Genomic DNA, 23,860 nt, shown 5'->3' on the forward strand with positions numbered 1-23,860 from the left:
GAACTTAAAACGGTCTGGGCAAAGGCAGTGGAATCTTCCACTTGGTCCTTCAGGCGGTAATGCCGAATGAAGGTGGATTCAGATGCCCAAGAGGCAGCTGCGCATATTTGGTCCACAGACAAAGCACTTCTATGTGCCCGAGAGGTGGACACTGCCCTGGTTGAATGGGCATGAAGGAAAGATGGAGTCAACAGCCCTTGGGCGGTCTAGGCGACTCTAATAGTCTCGGTAACCCACTGGGATATTGTGGCTTTAGTGGCTTTGGCACCCTTGTTTTTCCCCGTGTAGCTGACCAACAGGTTTTCAGTCCGCCTAAAGGGGCGAGTGCGCTGCAAGTAGATCTGCAGGCATCTGACCACATCCAGCTTGTGCCATCTTTCTTCTTCAGCAGAAGAAGGGAAAGGAAAAAATACTGGAAGAGAAATCAGTTGGTTCCTGTTTACAGCAGATGGCACCTTGGGACGAAACCCAGGGAGGAACCTAAGCTGCACATGGTCAGAGAAAAAGGTGGTGGCTCCTCAGCGGACAAAGCTTGTAGTTCACTAACGTGTTTGGCAGTTGTGACTGCCAATAGCAGCGCCATTTTGCCGGTTAGCGACTTGAGGGAGACCTCTTCCAGAGGTTCAAATGGCTGGCCACATAGGGCGTTCAGGACTGGAATAAGGTCCCATTGGTGGACCTTGGTTTACCACCGGTCTCAGCCTAGTTGCCCCTTTAATAAAGGTGCTCACTAAAGAATCCTGAGACAAACACCTCCCCAGATAGGTGGACAGGGCCGCTACATGTACCTTGAGTGTGGCCGCAGCAAGACCTCTGTCTAGTCCGTCTTGAAGGAAGTCCAGGATCGCCTCCGTAGGGGGATCGGTGGAGTCCACGTGATGCTGAGGACACCAGGCATTAAAGATGTTACTTATTCGACGGCAGTTCCTATTGTTTGAATCTGTTCTGGCGCTGGATAGGGTCTTCAAGACGGCTTGTGACAGTCCTCTATTCCTCAATAGGCACTGGTCAACCTCCAGGCTGTCAGGTTGAGTCTCCTCAGATCCTGGCATCTCAGCTCTCCTTGGGTTACCAGGTCTGGGAGTGGGGGAAGCCTCCAATATATGCCCTGACTCATTTGTATGAGCTGAGCAAACCAAGCCCTTTTTGGCCAGAACGGGATTATGGCTATTCCCGAGGCTTGGTCCTGTCTTATTTTTATCAATACCTTTGGTATGATTGGAATTGGAGGGAATATGTAAAACAGCCTGAACCTCCATGTGATGGACAGGGCATCCACCGCCAAGGGATTGTCCTCCTGGTACAGAGAACAGAAGGTCCCCACCTTGGCGTTGAGTCGGGTAGCCATAAGATCGACCTCCGGGAGACCCCATCTCTGGACGATCTGTTGAAATACGTCTGGATTGAGAGACCATTCTCCTGATAAGGTAATACCCCGACTCAGCTGATCCGCTACTATGTTCAGGGAGCCCTTTATGTGAACAGCGGATAACTGGACTAGATTCTTCTCTGCCCAGGCAAATATGAGATTCGTCTCTCTCAGCAAGGTTGGTGACCTGGTGCCCCCTTGTTTGTTTATATAGACTACCACCGTCGTATTGTCTGACCGGATCTTGACAGACTTGCCTTTCAATTCTGGGGCAAAGTGTACTAGGGCCAGGTACACTGCTCTGAGCTCTTTGAGATTGGATGACCCCAGCTCCGGACTTCTCAATCGTCCTTGTACAGTTTTGCCTTGACAATGGGCTCCCCATCCCCACTGGGATGCATCTGTTGTCAACAGGGTCCACACTGTCGGGACCGTGGACCTTCCGTCTTTCAGGTTTATCCACCATCTGATGGAAAGACGGGTAGCAGGAGAAAGGCAGATCTTCTTGTGCAATCCCCGTGGAGACCTGTTCCAGGTTCTCAACACTTCCGTCTGGAGGGGACGCAAATACCATAAAGCCCAAGGGACCGCCCTGGCTGAGGATGACATCAGGCCCAGGACTCTCATGGCGGTGCGGATGGTTACCTGCTGAGTGCGCAATAGGAATCGTGCACTGGCTTGGATTCTTTCCTTCCTTGGACTGGAGAGGAAGATCTGCATCGCTTCTGAATCCACTATAAATCCAAGGAATTTTCTTCGGGTGGATGGGATGATTTCGGACTTCTCCTAATTGATAATCCATCCTAACTCCTGTAGGAAGTTGATGGCAAGGTTGAGCTGCTGGAGGAGAGCAGCAGGAGACTGAGCTTTCAGTAGCCAGTTGTCTAGATAAGGGACGATGAAAAGACCCTGGAGTCTGAGGGCCGCGGCAACCGGAGCGATCACCTTGGTGAATACCAGTGGGACGGATGTGATGCCAAATGGCAGAGCTGTGAATTGATAGTGCTCCCTGTGGCCGGCCATAGAGACGGCAATCCTGAGGAACTTCCTGTGGAAATGAGCAATGGGGACATGTAGATAGGCGTCCTTCAAATCAAGGGTAACCATCACCTCTCCTGGCTGAAGAAACACAGCCACGGAATCCACGGTTTCCATTCACAATGACCTCTTCCTGATAAACCGATTGAGGTACCTCAGATCTATTATCATCCTCCAGCCCCCGGTGACCTTGGGGACCAGAAAGATGGGGGAGTAGACTCCCAGACCGTGGTCTGAGGCTGGTACCTTCTCCAGGGCGCCTTTGGTAACATATTCGGCGACCGAGGCTTCTAGACTGGTCTGCTGAGAAGGTGGAAGAGTTCGGGTGGAAACGAACCGATCTGGAGGTGGAAGATGAAAGTCGATGTGATACCCGTACTGTATGATCTTCAACACCCATGGGTCTTGGATATGGGTGAACCATGCTCTGGAAAAGGAGGAAAGACGTCCTCCCACAGGAAGGGGGGCCACAGGGAGCTGCCCCACGTCTAAACTCAGGCTTCCTCTTGGTGTCCTCCTTGGAAGCGCCATGACCAGCTCCCCTAGGGCGATATCTAGAACGCCGTTGTTGGGGAGGGTGTCTATAATTAGAAGAAGAACCTCTGCCTCTAGAGGGAGCACGTCTGCCCCTGGATGCTTGAGGTAGAGACCTTCCCCTACCTTCAGCTAATCCCTCCATAATGGCGTCTAAGCTTTGGCCAAACACTCTTCCCGGCTCAAAGGGGAGAGCGCAGAGAGCTGCTTTAGACACAAAATCTGCCCGCCAAGGCTTTAACCAAAGGGGTCTACGGGCCGCAGTAGACAACGCCATAGATTTGGCGGAGATTTTTAATTGATGGCGGGAAGCTTCCGCCAGATAATCTGCAGCCCTATGAACTCTCTTCATAGAGGTCAGAATTTCGTCTCTATCCACGCCCGCATCTATATGCCGCTCCAAGGCGGCTAAGTGGTTGCGCAAAAAATCACCAACCGTAGAGGAGGCTATGGCCACAGAGGCTTGCGCAGAGGAAGCTGAGTAGACCTTCTTCAGAACGGAGTCTGCCCTACGATCCAGATTTGAACCATCTTCCAAGGGCACCAGGGTTCTGCGGGACAGCTTTGCTACGGCCAAATCCACCTTCGGGGGAGGACCCCAGGAATCCCACTGGGCAGTGTCAACAGGAAATAAGCTCTTGAAAATCCTGGAAAGCGAATGTCCCTTCTCTGGCTGTTTCCACTGCTGCGCCATAAGGTCGGTCAGCGTGGCGTCCGCATGGAAGGCAATATGTCCCCCAGAGGCAGACGTGGAGGCTTCCCCGTCGACATCTCGGCCCACTGTAGACCGGATGGACTTCAGCAGCCTGCCCGTTTGTTCATAATGGAACGCAGGTCTGCTGGAAATGACTGAGTCGTCCTCGGAGGAATCATCCTCTGCCACCCGCAGGTGTTCCAAGGGGGGGAGAGACGAGGAACGGTGCTCAGAGCATGGTCTCTTGGTGAGCTGAGACAAGGTGGCATGGATTCCCTTGAGGGAATCATCCTGCAAACCAAAAAGGAGAGTACAAGCAAGGGAAAAACTATTTACCCAAGCGATGCCCAAACTCACCATCTCCTTAACCCAGGCCATCATATTTCTGGGAGAGGGCTCCACAGGTGGAGGACCTCTGCACCCGCGACAACGGGCCCACTCGTAGCCTGAAAATAATAGGCAAGTTATAGGACCACCAGTACCCCGAAGGGAACAACCTTACAAGCCGCTACCTACCATCAGGGAGCAGTGTGTCGCAATTGAAGCAAGAAAAATGTTTCCTCTTGGAAGAGGTTTTCCTCCTACCATCCCCAGGAGGGGTAGTAGAGGATGACATATCCTACAGAGAGAGATAATAGACCATGCAATACTGTCACCATGACATCATACCAGCTTTAAAAAAGGGTAGATCTTACCAGGTGCAGGACAGCGAGGTGACAGATCCCAATAAAGTTTGCAAACTGGCAAAGAGTTCAAGATCAATGAACACCACAATCGCACAGAAGGTGACAAGAAGAAAACAACTGCTCAGGAGGTGAGTGATCCTGCTGAGTTTTTTTGATCCAACATCAAGAATGGCCACAAAAGGAATGAGAAATATAGAGGAAGTCCTTCTACTTCTCCCTTCTGCTCAATCCACTCCTGGCTTTGGCTCAAAAAACCGCAACAAAATCTGCTACAAAAAAAAAGCTGCGTTTCCGCAACGTGGAGCCTCAGCCATAGGCAGTAAGCTTCCTCGCGATCTGTGGGGAAGACGAGGCTGAAGGATGACTCCGCTCCATCTTCATCCAGAAATTCACAAGTCTTAGAATTGTCGCAGAAGATGAGGGAATATTTAGCTGATCTCTCCCATAAATGTGCCCCATGCCGGTGGTTTCGTCTTTTGGAGTTCGCTGTGACTTACTTGTTGCGTCCATCATGTTATATTCAGAAATTAAATTGCCTGTACAAAAAAATCTTACTTATTATAAATCCGCGCGGTGATATCAGATTTCTGTAGCATCGAGTGTAACAAAAGTCCCGTATTCTTTATAAAACGAGGATTGAGAAGGCTCCTAACCTCTGGGGTGGGGGATGGACACGTCTTATAACTCCACAGGTTCTGTACTGGGTGATTGTGGATGATCAGGACGGGAGGTGTCACAAGGTTGGACTTGTGTCCTCTTAGAGAAGCTCAATAAAATCGGCAACAACAAAAAAATCTGTGTTTTTGCAACGTGGGGCCTCAGCCTAATACTAAAGGAGGTCACCGCTATCACAGGGAGCCGGGCTAACACTCTACATACAATTCATTTATGTTGGTTTATACTGATACGTTGGTTTATACTGATAAGAGGATACAGCAAAACTTTACAACTTTATTTTCAAAAATCCATTAAAAGTATAGACGGGAGGAGGCACGCCTGAGAAGAGGGAGCAACAGGTGGAGGCACGCCTGAGAAGAGGGAGCCACAGGAGGAGGCACGCCTGAGAAGAGGGAGCCACAGGAGGAGGCACGCCTGAGAAGAGGGAGCCACAGGAGGAGGCACGCCTGAGAAGAGGGAGCCACAGGAGGAGGCACGCCTGAGAAGAGGGAGCCACAGGAGGAGGCACGCCTGAGAAGAGGGAGCCACAGGAGGAGGCACGCCTGAGAAGAGGGAGCCACAGGAGGAGGCACGCCTGAGAAGAGGGAGCCACAGGAGGAGGCACGCCTGAGAAGAGGGAGCCACAGGAGGAGGCACGCCTGAGAAGAGGGAGCCACAGGAGGAGGCACGCCTGAGAAGAGGGAGCTGCAGCCGTTTCTTTCTGTTTTAGCACTTTCTCAAGCTCAATGTAACTCTTCTAGGCGTGCCAGCATCTATTTGTAGTGGAACAAAACAGGGTCAGCTTGTATCAATCGATAGTTGACTATTTCATATCTTTATACAAACTGAAGACACTCTTCCATAAAAACAATCCTATATATGATCAAAATCTGAGAGTAGTATTCCTGTATTCATCCTCCTCATTTGTAGGCTATTTCAGCATGAACAGAGAGGCTTTACTGTATCAGAAAGGAAGAGTCGCGGGGCTTTTATACACAAATCAGTGCGGTTATATTTATACTATCACTAAATGTATCCTAATTCGGATAAAGCTGTAGTGTAAATACATAGTATATAGGTTACCAGCAGAGATGCAAAAGAAAAACTGCATGGTGTGTACTATGTCAAACAATAGCTAAATATATACAATTATATTATTACATATTAAGGGTATAAACAGAATATACAAAAACAAAGACCGTACGGAAAAGGGGCTTGTTATAAGAAAATTAACCCCTTCCCGCCGATGGCATTTTTTGATTTTCGTTTTTGACTCCCTTCCTTCTAAACCCCATAACTTTTTTATTTCTCCGCTCCCAAAGCCATATGAGGTCTTAATTTTTGCGGGACAGATTGTTCTTCCTGATGCCGCCATTAATTATTCTGTATAATGTCCTGGGAACCTGGAAAACAATTCAGAATGGGGTGGATTTGAAGAAAAAATTTCTGCGACTTTCTTACGGGCTTTGGTTTTACGGCGTTCACTGTGCAGCCACAATGACCTGTCTCCTGTATTCTGTGTTTCGGTACGGTTCCGGTGATACCAAATTTATATGGTTATATTTTCATTTTGACCCCTTAAAAAAAAAAAAAACTGTGTTAAAAATTTTTTTTCTAAAAGTCGCCATATTCTGACAGCCGTAACTTTTTTATACGTGCGTGTACGGGGATGTATAGGGCGGCTGTTTTTGCGGGGCCGGGTGTACTTTTTAGTTCTACCATTTTCGGGAATCGCTTTTGCTTTGATCACTTTTTGTTCAAATTTTTATCAGAATCAAAACAGTGAAAAAATGGCGGTTTGGCACTTTTGACTATTTTTCCCGCTACGGCGTTTACCGAACAGGAAAAATATTTTTATAGATTTGTAGAGCGGGCGATTTCAAACATGGGGAGACCTAGCATTTAACTACTTTTATTTGAATTTTTAATACTTTTTATATTTTTTTTTACTTTTTTTTTTTTTACATTTTTTACATTTTTTTTTTTTTGCATTTATTAGACCGCCTAGGGGTGTTGAACCCCAGGGGGTCTGATCACTAATGCAATGCAATACAATGCTAATGCCTAGACCAGCCTGTAAAAGTAAGAGATTGCAGACCGGCCAGGGAGCCTTGCGGAATTTATGCCAGCAATTATAGGACGACCCGGTGGATTTATTAATGATTTATGGTCTTAGGTAAGAAATACCAAGTAGGGTTTTTTGGGTATTCAATGAATAATTTTTCTGCCAATCTCCTAGATATGACGTTTCTCTCTAGTGCTGCTCCTGTTGTAAATACAATACAAACGAGGAGGACAAGAGACTCAAGTGAAACAGTTTATTAATTGTCGTAGTAAATATGTAGTGTACGCCATTTTCTGCTTTCTCTACATAGGAAAAACTAAAAGGAGTCTCTTTATAAGGATTAGGGAGCAACTTCACATCTGTACAAACCAGGAAAGGCTCCTTAAGATTCATTAACCATATAAATGATGTACATAAAGGAGACCTGAACTGTCTCACCTTTGCTGGCTTATTGAAAGTAGAAACCTCCCCTCGAGAAGGCGATACTAATAGTTTTCTCTTGCAGCAGGAAGCTAGGTTACTTATATCTACAGGAGCTACCGGACCTTTAGGTCTTCACGACTAGAGATGAGCGAGTAGTACTCCATCGAGTAGGTATTGGATAGCATACTATGGTATTCAAAATACTCGTACTCGATCGTGTACCACTCGCTGTTCGAATGTAAAAGTTTGATGCAGAACCAGCATTGATTGGCCGAATGCTATACAGTCAGACGATCAACGCTGGTTCTTCTCCTACCTTTAGAAGTCTTCTCTGTGCAGTGTCCCCGCGGCGTCTTCCAGCTCTTCATTCACTCTGCCAGGCATCGGGCCTGGGCAGAGCCGACTGCGCATGTCCGCTTGTAGTGCGGGCATGCGCAGTCGGCTCTGCCCAGACCTGATGCCTGGCAGAGTGAATTCTGTTCATGCTGAAATAGCCTACAAATGAGGATGATGAATACATGAATACTAGTCTCAGATTTTGATCATATATAGGATTGTTTTTATGGAAGAGTGTCTTCAGTTTGTATAAAGATATGAAATAGTCAACTATCGATTGATACAAGCTGACCCTGCTTTGTTCCACTACAAATAGATCCTGGCACGCCAAGAAGAGTTACATTGAGCTTGAGAAAGTGTTAAAACAGCACGAAATGGCTGTAGCTCCCACTTCTCAGGCGTGCCTCCTCCTGTGGCTCCCTGTTCTCAGGCGTGCCTCCTCCTGTGGCTCCCTCTTCTCAGGAGTGCCTCCTCCTGTGGCTCCCTCTTCTCAGGCGTGCCTCCTCCTGTTGCTCCCTCTTCTCAGGCGTGCCTCCTTCTGTGGCTCCCTGTTCTCAGGCGTGCCTCCTCCTGTGGCTCCCTGTTCTCAGGCGTGCCTCCTCCTGTGGCTCCCTCTTCTCAGGCGTGCCTCCTCCTGTGGCTCCCTCTTCTCAGGCGTGCCTCCTCCTGTTGCTCCCTCTTCTCAGGCGTGCCTCCTTCTGTGGCTCCCTGTTCTCAGGCGTGCCTCCTCCTGTGGCTCCCTGTTCTCAGGCGTGCCTCCGCCTGTGGCTCCCTCTTCTCAGGCGTGCCTCCTCCTGTGGCTCCCTGTTCTCAGGCGTGCCTCCTCCTGTTGCTCCCTCTTCTCAGGCGTGCCTCCTCCTGTGGCTCCCTCTTCTCAGGCGTGCCTACTCCTGTTGCTCCCTCTTCTCAGGCGTGCCTCCTCCTGTTGCTCCCTCTTCTCAGGCGTGCCTCCTCCTGTGGCTCCCTCTTCTCAGGCGTGCCTCCTCCTGTGGCTCCATCTTCTCAGGCGTGCCTTGTCCTGTGGCTCCCTCTTCTCAGGCGTGCCTCGTCCTGTGGCTCCCTCTTCTCGGGCGTGCCTCGTCCTGTGGCTCCCTCTTCTCGGGCGTGCCTCCTCCTGTTGCTCCCTCTTCTCGGGCGTGCCTCCTCCTGTGGCTCCCTCTTCTCAGGCGTGCCTCCTCCTGTGGCTCCCTCTTCTCAGGCGTGCCTCCTCCTGTTGCTCCCTCTTCTCAGGCGTGCCTCCTCCTGTGGTTCCCTCTTCTCAGGCGTGCCTCCTCCTGTTGCTCCCTCTTCTCAGGCGTGCCTCCTCCTGTGGCTCCCTCTTCTCAGGCGTGCCTCCTCCTGTGGCTCCCTCTTCTCAGGCGTGCCTCGTCCTGTGGCTCCCTCTTCTCAGGCGTGCCTCGTCCTGTGGCTCCCTCTTCTCAGGCGTGCCTCGTCCTGTGGCTCCCTCTTCTCAGGCGTGCCTTGTCCTGTGGCTCCCTCTTCTCAGGCGTGCCTCGTCCTGTGGCTCCCTCTTCTCAGGCGTGCCTCCTCCTGTTGCTCCCTCTTCTCAGGCGTGCCTCCTCCTGTGGCTCCCTCTTCTCAGGCGTGCCTCCTCCTGTTGCTCCCTCTTCTCAGGCGTGCCTCCTCCTGTGGCTCCCTCTTCTCAGGTGTGCCTCCTCCTGTGGATCCCTCTTCTCAGGCGTGCCTCCTCCTGTTGCTCCCTCTTCTCAGGCGTGCCTCCTCCTGTGGCTCCCTCTTCTCAGGCGTGCCTCCTCCTGTTGCTCCCTCTTCTCAGGCGTGCCTCCTCCTGTGACTCCCTCTTCTCAGGCGTGCCTCCTCCTGTGGCTCCCTCTTCTCAGGCGTGCCTCCTCCTGTGGCTCCCTCTTCTCAGGCGTGCCTCCTCCTGTGGCTCCCTCTTCTCAGGCGTGCCTCCTCCTGTGGTTCCCTCTTCTCAGGCGTGCCTCCTCCTGTTGCTCCCTCTTCTCAGGCGTGCCTCCTCCTGTGGCTCCCTCTTCTCAGGCATGCCTCCTTCTGTGGCTCCCTCTTCTCAGGCGTGCCTCCTCCTGTGGCTCCCTCTTCTCAGGCGTGCCTTGTCCTGTGGCTCCCTCTTCTCAGGCGTGCCTCGTCCTGTGGCTCCCTCTTCTCAGGCGTGCCTCGTCCTGTGGCTCCCTCTTCTCGGGCGTGCCTCCTCCTGTTGCTCCCTCTTCTCGGGCGTGCCTCCTCCTGTGGCTCCCTCTTCTCAGGCGTGCCTCCTCCTGTGGCTCCCTCTTCTCAGGCGTGCCTCCTCCTGTGGCTCCCTCTTCTCAGGCGTGCCTCCTCCTGTGGTTCCCTCTTCTCAGACGTGCCTCCTCCTGTTGCTCCCTCTTCTCAGGCGTGCCTCCTCCTGTTGCTCCCTCTTCTCAGGCGTGCCTCCTCCTGTGGCTCCCTCTTCTCAGGCGTGCCTCGTCCTGTGGCTCCCTCTTCTCAGGCGTGCCTCGTCCTGTGGCTCCCTCTTCTCAGGCGTGCCTCCTCCTGTTGCTCCCTCTTCTCGGGCGTGCCTCCTCCTGTGGCTCCCTCTTCTCAGGCGTGCCTCCTCCTGTGGCTCCCTCTTCTCAGGCGTGCCTCCTCCTGTTGCTCCCTCTTCTCAGGCGTGCCTCCTCCTGTGGTTCCCTCTTCTCAGGCGTGCCTCCTCCTGTTGCTCCCTCTTCTCGGGCGTGCCTCCTCCTGTTGCTCCCTCTTCTCGGGCGTGCCTCCTCCTGTGGCTCCCTCTTCTCAGGCGTGCCTCCTCCTGTTGCTCCCTCTTCTCAGGCGTGCCTCCTCCTGTGGCTCCCTCTTCTCAGGTGTGCCTCCTCCTGTGGCTCCCTCTTCTCAGGCGTGCCTTGTCCTGTGGCTCCCTCTTCTCGGGCGTGCCTCCTCCTGTTGCTCCCTCTTCTCGGGCGTGCCTCCTCCTGTGGCTCCCTCTTCTCGGGCGTGCCTCCTCCTGTGGCTCCCTCTTCTCAGGCGTGCCTCCTCCTGTGGCTCCCTCTTCTCAGGCGTGCCTCCTCCTGTGGCTCCCTCTTCTCAGGCGTGCCTCCTCCTGTGACTCCCTCTTCTCAGGCGTGCCTCCTCCTGTGGCTCCCTCTTCTCAGGCGTGCCTCCTCCTGTGGCTCCCTCTTCTCAGGCGTGCCTCCTCCTGTGGCTCCCTCTTCTCAGGCGTGCCTCCTCCTGTGGCTCCCTCTTCTCAGGCGTGCCTCCTCCTGTCTATACTTTTAATGGATTTTTGAAAATAAAGTTGTAAAGTTTTACTGTATCCTCTTGATGGTGAGTGCCCGGTCTTTTTCTTCTTTATATTTTGTATGGACTATGTTGTTTACTGAGAGCACCACCGTAGGATTATTCAATAGTCTATTCCCCTTATCCTATCCTCCCACCTCACTCTTTTTGTATATTAATTTCCACTATAAGATGCATTTATTATCTAGAAAAAACCTTGCTAAGAATTTGCTGTGTCTTTTAGTCTGGAGTCAGTGGGGTGCAGAAGTGCTGGACCCTGCTGAGCGGTTGTATAACGGTTAGAAGTACGAATAAAGCTCCTCTCCCGATCAGAGAGCCGTGTGTGTGTCTGCAGTGCTCTCTCCTTCCCTGCCCCTCTGTCAGATCAGCTGGAGACCACAGGAAGAGCTCCTCTCTCCTGGCCTCCTCCTCACTCCTCTCCTCCTGGCCTCCTCCTCACTCCTCTCCTCCTGGCCTCCTCCTCACTCCTCTCCTCCTGGCCTCCTCCTCACTCCTCTCCTCCTGGCCTCCTCCTCACTCCTCTCTCCTGGCCTCCTCCTCACTCCTCTCCTCCTGGCCTCCTCCTCACTCCTCTCCTCCTGGCCTCCTCCTCACTCCTCTCCTCCTGGCCTCCTCCTCACTCCTCTCTCCTGGCCTCCTCCTCACTCCTCTCCTCCTGGCCTCCTCCTCACTCCTCTCCTCCTGGCCTCCTCCTCACTCCTCTCCTCCTGGCCTCCTCCTCACTCCTCTCCTCCTGGCCTCCTCCTCACTCCTCTCTCCTGGCCTCCTCCTCACTCCTCTCCTCCTGGCCTCCTCCTCACTCCTCTCCTCCTGGCCTCCTCCTCACTCCTCTCCTCCTGGCCTCCTCCTCACTCCTCTCCTCCTGGCCTCCTCCTCACTCCTCTCTCCTGGCCTCCTCCTCACTCCTCTCCTCCTGGCCTCCTCCTCACTCCTCTCCTCCTGGCCTCCTCCTCACTCCTCTCCTCCTGGCCTCCTCCTCACTCCTCTCTCCTGGCCTCCTCCTCACTCCTCTCCTCCTGGCCTCCTCCTCACTCCTCTCCTCCTGGCCTCCTCCTCACTCCTCTCCTCCTGGCCTCCTCCTCACTCCTCTCCTCATGGCCTCCTCCTCACTCCTCTCCTCACTTCCATTCTGCTTTGGTGTGTGTCTCTTCTCTCCCCACTCCTGCTATTTGGCTTCTCATTCTTTTACTGGCTCTCTTTACATGGGTGGAACGCACCACCATCTTGTATTACGTCACATCCGGTTTACCCCTTCACACCTTCCTGGGCTTCTTTTTTGCCACCTTTCCTGTTGCTCTCTTGTGTGACTATTTCATCCCTGTTGATGGGCTCTCTTTCACACGCCCTGACACCATTCGGTAAGTTGCCCTGCACTAGGTAAGCTGCACTTCTATGATACTTCTCTCTGTTTGTTGCCCAGGTTATGTATCATTGTCCTTGTATTCCCTCCCATTCCCCTGCATTACTGGCTCATCCTGACTCTGAGATCCTTGTTCTTGTTTCACATTGTGTTTATGTTTCTACCCATTTGTACTTTTGTTGCTGGCTATCTGGGTCTCTTTTCTCCTCTATACACCTTTTATCTACTTGCCCCTCTCTGACTACCTTACATAGCTTTGTATTTGACTCTCTGTATTTACACCCTACTCCCTTCCAATGTTTTTTGTATAACATATAGTCCATCTTTGGTTTCCTCTTCTTTTTTCTTTCTGCTTTCTTACTTTTTATTTCTCCACTACGGTTTTTCATGTATATTATATGTACCCCATCCAGTTATTCATCTCTCTCCAACCACGGCGCTATATTTTGACCTTGCATGTCACATTGCTGATTTATGTTTGTTTATTGCTCCTAGATCTATTCCGTTGCAGGTCAAACGACCAAAACCTCAACTTTACTTGATCTAGTTTGCCTTTTTTTTCAAAATTATTTCTTTGCATTGTTTCAATGGCGTATGCTCTGCTGTAACATAAATCACTATACTTCTTCAGTACAAATGGTGTGTGCAGCAAAATGTATCCTTATCTGATGACGTAGGTCGGAGGACCCTTTTTTGCTAGCACCACAACTTTAAACAAGTGTGCGGTACCACCGTTATTTTGTATCTCAACTAAAATGGTGACCACGACAAGCATTGCCCAGGTAATATACAGAGGAGGCGTGTGTGAGACGTCCTGGCGTCACCTGACAACCTCTTACCCAATAATCAGTGCTGGTGTCACAGACAGTATATAAGATGTGTCCAGTGATAGTCAAGCTATGGATGGATGTGTTATCAGTGACTGCATGAGCCAAAGCAATTACTCCATTACTGTAATGGACAGAAGTGACTGCAGCAAAACTTGTAACAGCACTAGAGAATCATGGGAGTAGGAGAAGTGCAATGCAGTTTAGTCAGATTGAATCCATTGCAGGCATATCGATAAATCATAGGAGTGCGGGAGGGAGAAGATCTGCACTGCCTGTTAGGCTGAGTTCAAAAGGGGTTTTTGATCAGGATTTTGAAGCCGAATCCACGTCGAAATCCTAACGAAAGAAACGCCTCCCATTGAAATTAATGGGAGCCGGGCATTTCTTTTTTTCCGCAAGTTCGCGGAAAAAAGAAGCGACATGCTCTTTCTTCAGGCGCGGACATCCGCATGAAGACACTCCATCCTGACTAGGCCCATTCATTTGGGCCTAAACTGGAGCGGAGTGCCGCGGCTGGATGCCGGTGCACTGCATTGGAATCCATTCGCGGCTACCCGGTTTTTTTTTGTCTGGAATCTGAGGCAGCCTCTGCATCAAATATTGGACCAATAAACCCCATCTGAACTCAGCCTTAGCCCTTGACTGCAGCACATTACCAATTGTCAAAATGAAGTTCTAGTCTAATAGTCACTGACCAGATCACACTTTAGTGCTTTGCTTTATTCTTGAAATAGTTTTATGTTAAAAAGCCCTACAGTGTGAGAATTGTAGCCAAACACTATTATAATTATAAGAAGAGGATAAAACTGGCGGCAGTGCTGTAGTATTAGCGGAAATAGCAATAATAAAGTCTCATTATAATCCAGACGAGTGAATGCTGAGCGGTCTGAGCCAACGCCTGGGTGGCTTGTGCTCTACATCCCTATAATACAGTCCATGAACAAATGCAGTAGAAAGAATGAATGGGGGCGCTCACCCAGCGCATTAAAACATCTTTAACTTTTTATTGAAAATCCATCTTCATAAAAAACATGTTGGAAGAGAGATAATGCATGCATAAAAGTAAATGGGTGACGCTCGCTTCGCATATTAAAATGCGCCTCCTCGATGTGATTGCCGGGCTTCAGGACGCATATTTTAATGTGTGAAACTATTCTAATTATGCAGAGTGCAGTAAAATGACTGGAAAAAAAAACAAGACAGGGGAAAAGCTAAAGAATGGGAAGGAGGAAACATGCAAGTACTAACAATAACAATGCGGGTGGCAACAGCAACACTACTTCTAGTTTTGACAGCCCCACCCATTGCCACAGTGATTTTATTCCTAAGCATAAAGTTGTTTTCTCTATTGTCACACATAATTCACCATGCTGTCCTTCTGTACTGTCAACCACGTCTTCTCTATCGTCACTAGAAAAAAAGTTTTTTGTGTAGTCATCGAATAAGAAACACTCAATTATTACAAAAATCTAATATTTTACAGTCAATATCCAAACCTATAAAAAAATATAAAACGGTTACAAAGACAAGTTAAAAAGAGCACAGGCCAGTCATACAAAGCAGAAGACATGTCCCTCGAGACGCAAGGGGAGGCCCTCAGTATAACAATCGGAAGCATGTGTGGGAATTACAACGCACTTGTATGGAAATGTATGCTAGATGTAAAAAAATGGAGACTTCTAGCAGTGAGGTAATGTCAAGCATAAGTGACCAGTGGTAGCAGGAAATGTGACAACTAGAGATGAGCGAGTACCATTAGAAACGGCCATTTCGAATAGCACGCACCCAAAGGAATGAATGGAAGCGGCCGGCATGCAGACTTTGCTGGCGGCCGGCTGATTAACCCCCTGCGTGCCGGCTGCGTCCATTCATTCCTTTGGGTGCGTGCTAATCGAAACGGGAGTTTCGAATAGTACTCGCTCATCTCTAGTGACAGCGTACCTCCTTATAGTAAATATCACTCAGACAATGATGCAGCGCAATGATCCAGATATAACTGTGTGCGGTCTCACCATTACTAACGATACATCAGATGCATGTTGTATGGTAACCCTATCACATATAAGGCTCATGAAATAGACTCAGTCTGTATATACCTGCCATCATAATAACACCAAGGTCCCCAAGATGCAAAACACAGTCTGAGGAACTACCTAAATGTATGGTGAGGCTTCATCAGGAGATGTGAAATATAAGGACTGAGATAAGAGGACTCACCTGTCATACAAGTTGATGCATCATGCCATGATGGCTTCGAAAGAACTGGGTGTGGTGAGCCACGTCATGAGCGCTATGGCATCCACGCATAGAAGCAATGTGCAATGTTCTTGGAGGTAGAGGTGGAAAACATGCTGGTTGTGATTGGCGGGGGTTGTGCTACTGGTGGTTATTCTGATAGGGGCACTAGGAGGAAATCTGTGAGGGCATACAGGAATCCCATTTCCATGATGAGTAACAAACATGTAGAAAGATGATGACATTGCATGATTCTATGTATGATATTCTATGATTCTATTACAGACAAGACCTGACATCTAAGGTAGAGACGGATGCAATGGTTAGAATTCCATCCAAGGTGCAGCCCCAACATCCAAAAAGAAACCTGCCCAGGATAGGTTTTAGGAAAGTTCGGGTGTTTTTTTTTTTATTTATAAATTCTTTATTTATAAACAATTTACAAATAAGCAAAAAGACAAACCAAAACAATGACAAAGCAGGACCCAATCAATGGGGCCCGCAAAACCAACGACACAAATGGACACGTCCAAGTTGACACAACAAAACAGAACAATGGAAAACATAAGATATTGGCATAACTGGAATCACCCCAGCAGAGAGAAAAAAGAGGGGAGATAAAAGAGTAAGAAGAAGAGAGAAAGGGGAGGAAGGAAGAGAGAAGGAAGAGAGAAGGAAGAGGAAAAAAAAAAGGAGGGGGGGGGGGGTAGCAACCCTAAGCTCGGTGGGGCCAGGAAGCAGGGACAACAATCTGGAAGAAGGGAGTTCAGTATTAAAAAGACATCCAGGCGAATATGGCTGATGGGGTCGAGCCCAGAGCTAACCTCCTGAAACTTCTGGGCAGAGAGGAGAGAAAATGAGAATAGTAATCTCTCCAGGTTTGAACTCAAGAGAGTAACCATGATACGCAGCAGGGCGTCTGAGAGGGCCTGGAGCCGGGGTACTGTAGGAAGAAAGGGAGGAAAGAAAGAAAGGAGAAGAAAAAAAAAGGGAGCGGGGACAAAGAAGACACTCGGGGGAAAGTAAAGCATACAAGCAAATAAAACAAGCAACCCCGATCTAAGCTAATCCCCAAGAGGGTAACCCCAAACAGTGGGGAGAACCCCACTAAAGCAAGTCTCAGGGGCACGCCGCAGCATACACCAAAAACCCTAACTAACTAAGTGGGGAAAGGTAAAACTACAACAGAGTGCCATCCATTCCCCAAGCAGCAGAGCTAAATGCCCGAGGGCAAACAGTGGTCTAAGACTGAAAAACGAGCCACTAGGTCCGGCCTGGAAGGGCCAGTGGGGCTCAGTGAGCCAGGAGAAGTGGGCCGCGCAGCTGGCCGCGAGTCACAAAAAAAGGGAACAAAGCGGCCGGAGCATGTCCCACTTGACGGGGGGCAGGCGAGGGTCAACAGTGAAGGCTACCACGTGCCGAAACCCGACGCAGTCACCACCAGGGTAAAGAAAACTTTTCTCAATCAGGAAAAAAGCAGTGAAAATGAACACATAGATAAGGCACTATAGAGAGCATCAATCAAAGTTTCAGCAAGGTAGTTGCAACAAAAAGATATGTCCCTCATGAGAGAGGCAGAGACGAATCCTCGGTGCGAGGCTGTTGGCGGGCCAGGGGAGAAGATGCCAGGGGCCCGGTTGGGGGAGTAGAAGTGAGGGGAAAGTCCAACCAGTCCGGCAAGGTCAGGGAGATCCAGAAACTGCGCCAGGGAAGCCGCTTGATCCGGAGAGTGTAGAGCAAAGAGAGCGCCATTACGCCGTATCTGGAGATGGAAGGGGTGGCCCCAGTGATAGGTAGCTCCAGAATCCTAGACCAGCTGCAAGACCAGTTTCAGAAGCCTACGCATGGTTAGGGTGCGGCGGGAGACATCCTGGAGCAGCTGCACTTGGTTGTCCAGGAAAGAGACAGGGCCGTGTCTCCAGGCGGCCCGAAGAATGTCCTCCTTTTCCTTGAAGAAGTGAACTCGACAGAGGACGTCTCTTGGCTCTGCAGAAGGGGGGACCCAACGCACGATGGACTCTATCAAGATTAATCGCAGTGTCAACAGGGCGGGAGAGGACCCTGTTAAGAATGGTGGAGACAATAGACTGCAGCTTGGTATTATTTCGCCGGCCCCTGTTCTCCTGATCATCAACCAGTAGAAGGATGTGCCTGTTGAGGGAATGTTGAGCGGACAGGGACTGTTCCACAGCCGAGAGACGTTGATCAATGGATGCTGTTTGTAGTTCCTGGGAGGCGACGTGGCCCGACCGAGATTGGAGCTCCGACTTGAATCCTGACAGATGCCTCTCCTGCCTCTCCTCAACCCTTCGGACAATGGATTCCAGATCCGACTTGGTAGGCATAATGTGGAAGGAGATCGCAAATGTCCGTCAATTTAGGACGTTTAGAACGGTGAGCCAGCGAGGCAGCATCTGGGAGTGAGGAGTCGGACAGGTCAGGAGAAGGGGGAAAGCGCAGGGCCGCTGGCGTGGAGGCAAAGTCCTGGTCATAACTGGCATTGATGAGTGAGGAGACAGGAACAACTTGTAGCGGAGCTGGTAGGAGAGGGTCCAAGGAGTGCTTAGTAGGACAAGAACCCCCTGCAGTCAGAGAGGGGTGCACAATGGAGGAGCTGCAGGCATCATGTGGAGGTAAGCCAGGGACAGCAGAAGGAATCCCCCTGTGGAGAGCAAAGTCCTGCTGCAGAGTCTGGGAGGAGGTAGATACACCAGCACCTGGAGGGCACAGCTGGACAGGAGCAGTGGAGGAGGTCACAGGAGTCCTCAGCAGGGAAACAGGAGCAGCCATCACAGGTAAGGACATGGGTGAGGCAGGGGGCTGCAGCGACACTGAGGAGCACTGGGACACAGAAAGAGGGGGAGGCAGGAGCGGATCCACCGCATGGCAGCCACTATCTTGAGAGCCAGCAGAGAAGGAGGCTGGTACCTGTGACACAGAAGCCGGTTCTCCCGCAGGTGGATGGAGTGGAGATGCGCTGGAAGCCTGGGCAGGGGCAGGAGCCGACCAGGCAGATAGAGGTGCCGCTGGCTGGGAGAGAGGCAGGACATTCTTGCTGGTGTCGGTGCTAGGTCTCTGTACTCGCATGAAATGGTGTCACTAGCTCATTTGGCAAAATAGAATTGGCAATGGCACCAAATAATCTGCCCCCAGTCATCCAGCTGGTCTGCAATTTCAACTCCCACCTGGCCAGGTTACTGGTGGTGCGGCCTCTGTTATACAACTTAGTGGAATTCACTGTATTTTGCCAGCTGGTAAAGGGGTCAGTATCAATGAAGAACACCTAACCACCATTAGTTTTCTAGAATAGTTGGCCCTGCTTGATATTGCCATACAGGCCTCTTCTTATAAATGGGAAAGGTGCACACCACTGTCACATGGTGCAGCAATTATGGGCTGGGGTCAATACATTAGCTTTCATAGCCCACTGGGTCAATGTATTAAGCATCAGAGGTCACGGTTTAGAAATGCAGCAAGGCCAGGTGCTTTCTAATACTGACAACAGCTTGTGGGTGCAGGGCAGGTGCAGGACCTATCCGCCTCCTCCAGACTAGATCACTTCCCACCCCAACTTCACCAGGACAAGCCATTGCTTACACTGCCCCTCTGTAATGTCATGGCTGTAAGGTCATCAGGAGATCAGGAGGTGTAGTGCTCTTGATAACCATGATGTCCTTATTGTGGTCGGGTTATCTTCTCATACATGTAGTGTCCTCCTGATAACCAGCCATGAGGTCCTTATTGTGGTCATGTTATCTTCTCATACATGTAGTGTCCTCCTGATAACCAGCCATGATGTCCTTAATCTGGTCAGGTTATCTTCTCATACATGTAGTGTCCTCCTGATAACCAGCCATGATGTCCTTATTGTGGTCGGGTTATCTTCTCATACATGTAGTGTCCTCCTGATAACCAGCCATGATGTCCTTATTGTGGTCGGGTTATCTTCTCATACATGTAGTGTCCTCCTGATAACCAGCCATGATGTCCTTATTGTGGTCGGGTTATCTTCTCATACATGTAGTGTCCTCCTGATAACCATCCATGTTGTCCTTATTGTGGTCGGGTTATCTTCTCATACATGTAGTGGCCTCCTGATAACCAGCCATGATGTCCTTATTGTGGTCGGGTAATCTTCTCATACATGTAGTGTCCTCCTGATAACCAGCCATGATGTCCTTATTGTGGTCGGGTTATCTTCTCATACATGTAGTGTCCTCCTGATAACCAGCCATGATGTCCTTATTGTGGTCGGGTTATCTTCTCATACATGTAGTGTCCTCCTGATAACCAGCCATGATGTCCTTATTGTGGTCGGGTTATCTTCTCATACATGTAGTGTCCTCCTGATAACCAGCCATGATGTCCTTATTGTGGTCGGGTTATCTTCTCATACATGTAGTGTCCTCCTGATAACCAGCCATGATGTCCTTATTGTGGTCGGGTTATCTTCTCATACATGTAGTGTCCTCCTGATAACCAGCCATGATGTCCTTAATCTGGTCGGGTTATCTTCTCATACATGTAGTGTCCTCCTGATAACCAGCCATGATGTCCTTATTGTGGTCGGGTTATCTTCTCATACATGTAGTGGCCTCCTGATAACCAGCCATGATGTCCTTATTGTGGTCGGGTTATCTTCTCATACATGTAGTGTCCTCCTGATAACCAGCCATGATGTCCTTATTGTGGTCGGGTTATCTTCTCATACATGTAGTGGCCTCCTGATAACCAGCCATGATGTCCTTATTGTGGTCGGGTTATCTTCTCATACATGTAGTGTCCTCCTGATAACCAGCCATGATGTCCTTATTGTGGTCGGGTTATCTTCTCATACATGTAGTGTCCTCCTGATAACCAGCCATGATGTCCTTACTGTGGTCGGGTTATCTTCTCATACATGTAGTGTCCTCCTGATAACCAGCCATGATGTCCTTATTGTGGTCGGGTTATCTTCTCATACATGTAGTGTCCTCTCCTGATAACCAGCCATGATGTCCTTATTGTGGTCGGGTTATCTTCTCATACATGTAGTGTCCTCTCCTGATAACCAGCCATGATGTCCTTATTGTGGTCGGGTTATCTTCTCATACATGTAGTGTCCTCTCCTGATAACCAGCCATGATGTCCTTATTGTGGTCAGGGTATCTTCTCATACATGTAGTGTCCTCCTGATAACCAGCCATGATGTCCTTATTGTGGTCAGGGTATCTTCTCATACATGTAGTGTCCTCCTGATAACCAGCCATGATGTCCTTATTGTGGTCAGGGTATCTTCTCATACATGTAGTGTCCTCTTAATAACCAGCCATGATGTCCTTATTGTGGTCAGGTTATCTTCTCATACATGTAGTGTCTTCCTGATAACCAGCCATGATGTCCTTATTGTGGTCAGGTTATCTTCTCATACATGTAGTGTCCTCCTGATAACCAGCCATGATGTCCTTATTGTGGTCTGGTTATCTTCTCATACATATAGTGTAGAGATGAGCGAACAGTAAAATATTCGATGTTCGTTATTCGTTCCGAATAGCCGCTCAATACTGGACTATTGGAAGGAATATTGAACCCCATTATAGTCTATGGGAGAAATTGCTCCGTTTCAGGGGATCCCACCATTCATCTCAGGAGAGTCACCAAATCCACTATGACACCCCAGGAAATGATGCCGACACCTCTGCAATGTAACTGGGACAGCAGGGGAAGCATGTCTGGGGGCATCTAACACACCAAAGCCCCTCTATTACCCCACTATCACAGCCTAACAACTACACACTATACACACTCACTACAACCTCTATCAAAGTGGGAAATACCCGGAAACCTTCTTTACTCCCCAAATGGAGGGACACAAACCCCAATTTAAGGTCAAGAAACATTACCAAGTACCCCTTTAAATCACGTTCCCCATGACAACCACAGATGGAATAGACAATGGGAAATCCTTCAGTCCCCCCCTGACCTGTCATTGTGGATGTGTGTGATGTGGGGAGACCTTCCAAAATTCACTTTTATGGCCCTTAACATGAGCCCTTCCAAATTAAGTTCCAGACCCATAAGCTGAGCTCCAGCAGAGATTGAGGCCCTTCAGGTGACTTCAGCCTCTACCTGCAGAGTGTTAGGCCCTTGCAGTGAGTAGAGCCTTGCACCAGCAGAGTTGGGGGTATCAGGGTGGATTGAGCCTAGTAGGATCAGAATTGTGCAGCGCTGATGGAGGAGGAGGAGGAATTGTAGAGGGTGAGCACACACATGTAACTTCATGTCGGGGTGCTGACACTGGTGGACATGAAAATGATGGAAAATAGTAAGGAGAGACTACAGCTCACCGCTTCTGTTGGTTCACTTGGTGCCCGACCAGTTGGCTTCAATATATGAAGAAAATCGGTCGGCACTCTTGTGTTTCTTAAAAGCTTCTTCTTTATTTCATCCTTTTAAAATCCATCATTTAACAGCTACAAATGTGCAAGTGAAAAACTCTCCCCAAAAAGTGACTAAAACATCATATCTGGCTGACGCGTTTCTGGGCGCTACCCCTTAGTCGTAGCCCTAATTCAGTATGTGCGGCCAGACTTAGATATCGTTGGCTACTTCCTCCAGTCTGCATGTAATGAGCTGATTCGATTCCACCTGTTCTATCACTTACCTCCTCCTTATTCTGATGAGTCTGACTTCCCTTTATTCGCCTCTATTCCAGCTATTCCAATCATTTCCATCATTTATTACATCCTCGCTAGTTTCCCTTTTGCTGCTACACAGCTCCTATTACCATAATCCAGTTATATATATATATATATGCAGCCCGTAGAAAGTGTTATCAGATAGATCTGAAGAAGGAGCTCAGAAACGTCGTAATCTGTCATCATTATGAGTCAGCCATTAATAAAGGGATCAGCTACTGAAGACCTGCAAGTTTTTTGTATTTTATATTTCATAGCCACTGGCTAACACGGCACAAGAACAAACATTCTCCTTACACATAATAGAATGCACAGAAACATCAGATACATTGCTATTCAGGCTGATTTACAACAAGCAAATGTAAACTACAGAAGTCCTTCCCCTGACTGACACCAGGGCCTTGTTCACATTGTGTCCTTTCCCCTAATGAATCAGCATGAGATCGGTTCTTAAGTTCATGCCATGTGACTTGTGGCTTCTCTTTGTAACAGAAGATCCTCTATCACCCCCTTTTTGGTTTTCTTTAACACTTTCTATGCCAAAGAAAGGCCAGGTATCTATTGTTCCCTTGTGAACTCAGGCATAATGCTGTGCGGCACCCGAACCATTCTCAGTTGTGGGTTTATTGCTGTCTCTTCGTTGCTCTGCAATGTGTGTTTTTAGTTGCCTGGATGTACATCTTCTATATACTTTTATACACTCTGTACCTCTGATGCAATAAATGACACAATCACTGTTACAATCTATATATTCCCTTAGTTTGAATGTAAAATCAGAAGTATAACTTGGATCCTCCGGAACTCTTTCCACATACTTGCAGACTTTGCATTTGACACTTTCACATCTTGAGAAGCCGACTCTCTTTTTTTCCGCACAATGTGTTCTGTTCCTTAACATACTAGGTGAAAGTTCACTAGGCAGAGCCGTCTTCGCTACACATCTGATACCATTCTCTAAGATTACAGGCCTCGGCCACTTTCAGACCAATATTGACAAATAAATGTACAATAAAAATTTATACAATTCTCCAATAGACTTTCTGTATCAGTTCCTCGCGGTTTTCTAGATCTCGGCTCGCTGTCATTCATTCTGTTACTTCTAGAGGAGAAAACTCTGACCATGGTCATGTGATTTACGGTCACTTTATGAGGGAATATTTAGCTGATCTCTCCCATAAATGTGCCCCATGCCGGTGGTTTCGTCTTTTGGAGTTCGCTGTGACTTACTTGTTGCGTCCATCATGTTATATTCAGAAATTACATTTCCTGTACAAAAAAATCTCACTTATTCTAAATCCGCGCGGTGATATCAGATTTCTGTAGCATCAAGTGTAACAAAAGTCCTGTATTCTTTATAAAACGAGGATTGAGAAGGCTCCTAACTTCTGGGGTGGGGGATGGACACGTCTTATAACTCCACAGGTTCTGTATTGGGCGATTGTGGATGATCAGGACGGGAGGTGTCACAAGGTTTATACTCCATAGTTGTTATACAAGAGCCAAGTATCTTTGTAGGACATCGCTGCATCTCTATATTCTGACCTCATTCATGTCATCACCAAGATCTTAGACATATGGCGGCTGTAGATGTCATCACCAGCTTCACTTTTGGACACCAGGTCCATGTTCTCCATAAGTTCCAGTATGTGCTGGTAATAAGACTTATTATAAACCCAATAGTGAATCCGGACTGACCCGCTACGTCCCGTCTAGATTTATCTCATA

General features: G+C 49.1%; 2 protein-coding genes across 3 annotated transcripts in view; one reads left to right on the forward strand and one right to left on the reverse strand.

Annotated features, from left to right (window-relative positions):
• Nucleotides 1-23,860, reverse strand: part of LOC142198394 (uncharacterized) — a 1,100,421-nt gene that overhangs the window by 1,042,277 nt on the left and 34,284 nt on the right. The gene's annotated exons all lie outside the window — the stretch shown is intronic.
• Nucleotides 1-23,860, forward strand: part of LOC142198397 (uncharacterized) — a 112,808-nt gene that overhangs the window by 24,498 nt on the left and 64,450 nt on the right. The window lies entirely within an intron of this gene.

The sequence above is a fragment of the Leptodactylus fuscus genome, chromosome 3, assembly GCF_031893055.1.
Source record: "Leptodactylus fuscus isolate aLepFus1 chromosome 3, aLepFus1.hap2, whole genome shotgun sequence".
Taxonomy (NCBI): domain Eukaryota; kingdom Metazoa; phylum Chordata; class Amphibia; order Anura; family Leptodactylidae; genus Leptodactylus; species Leptodactylus fuscus.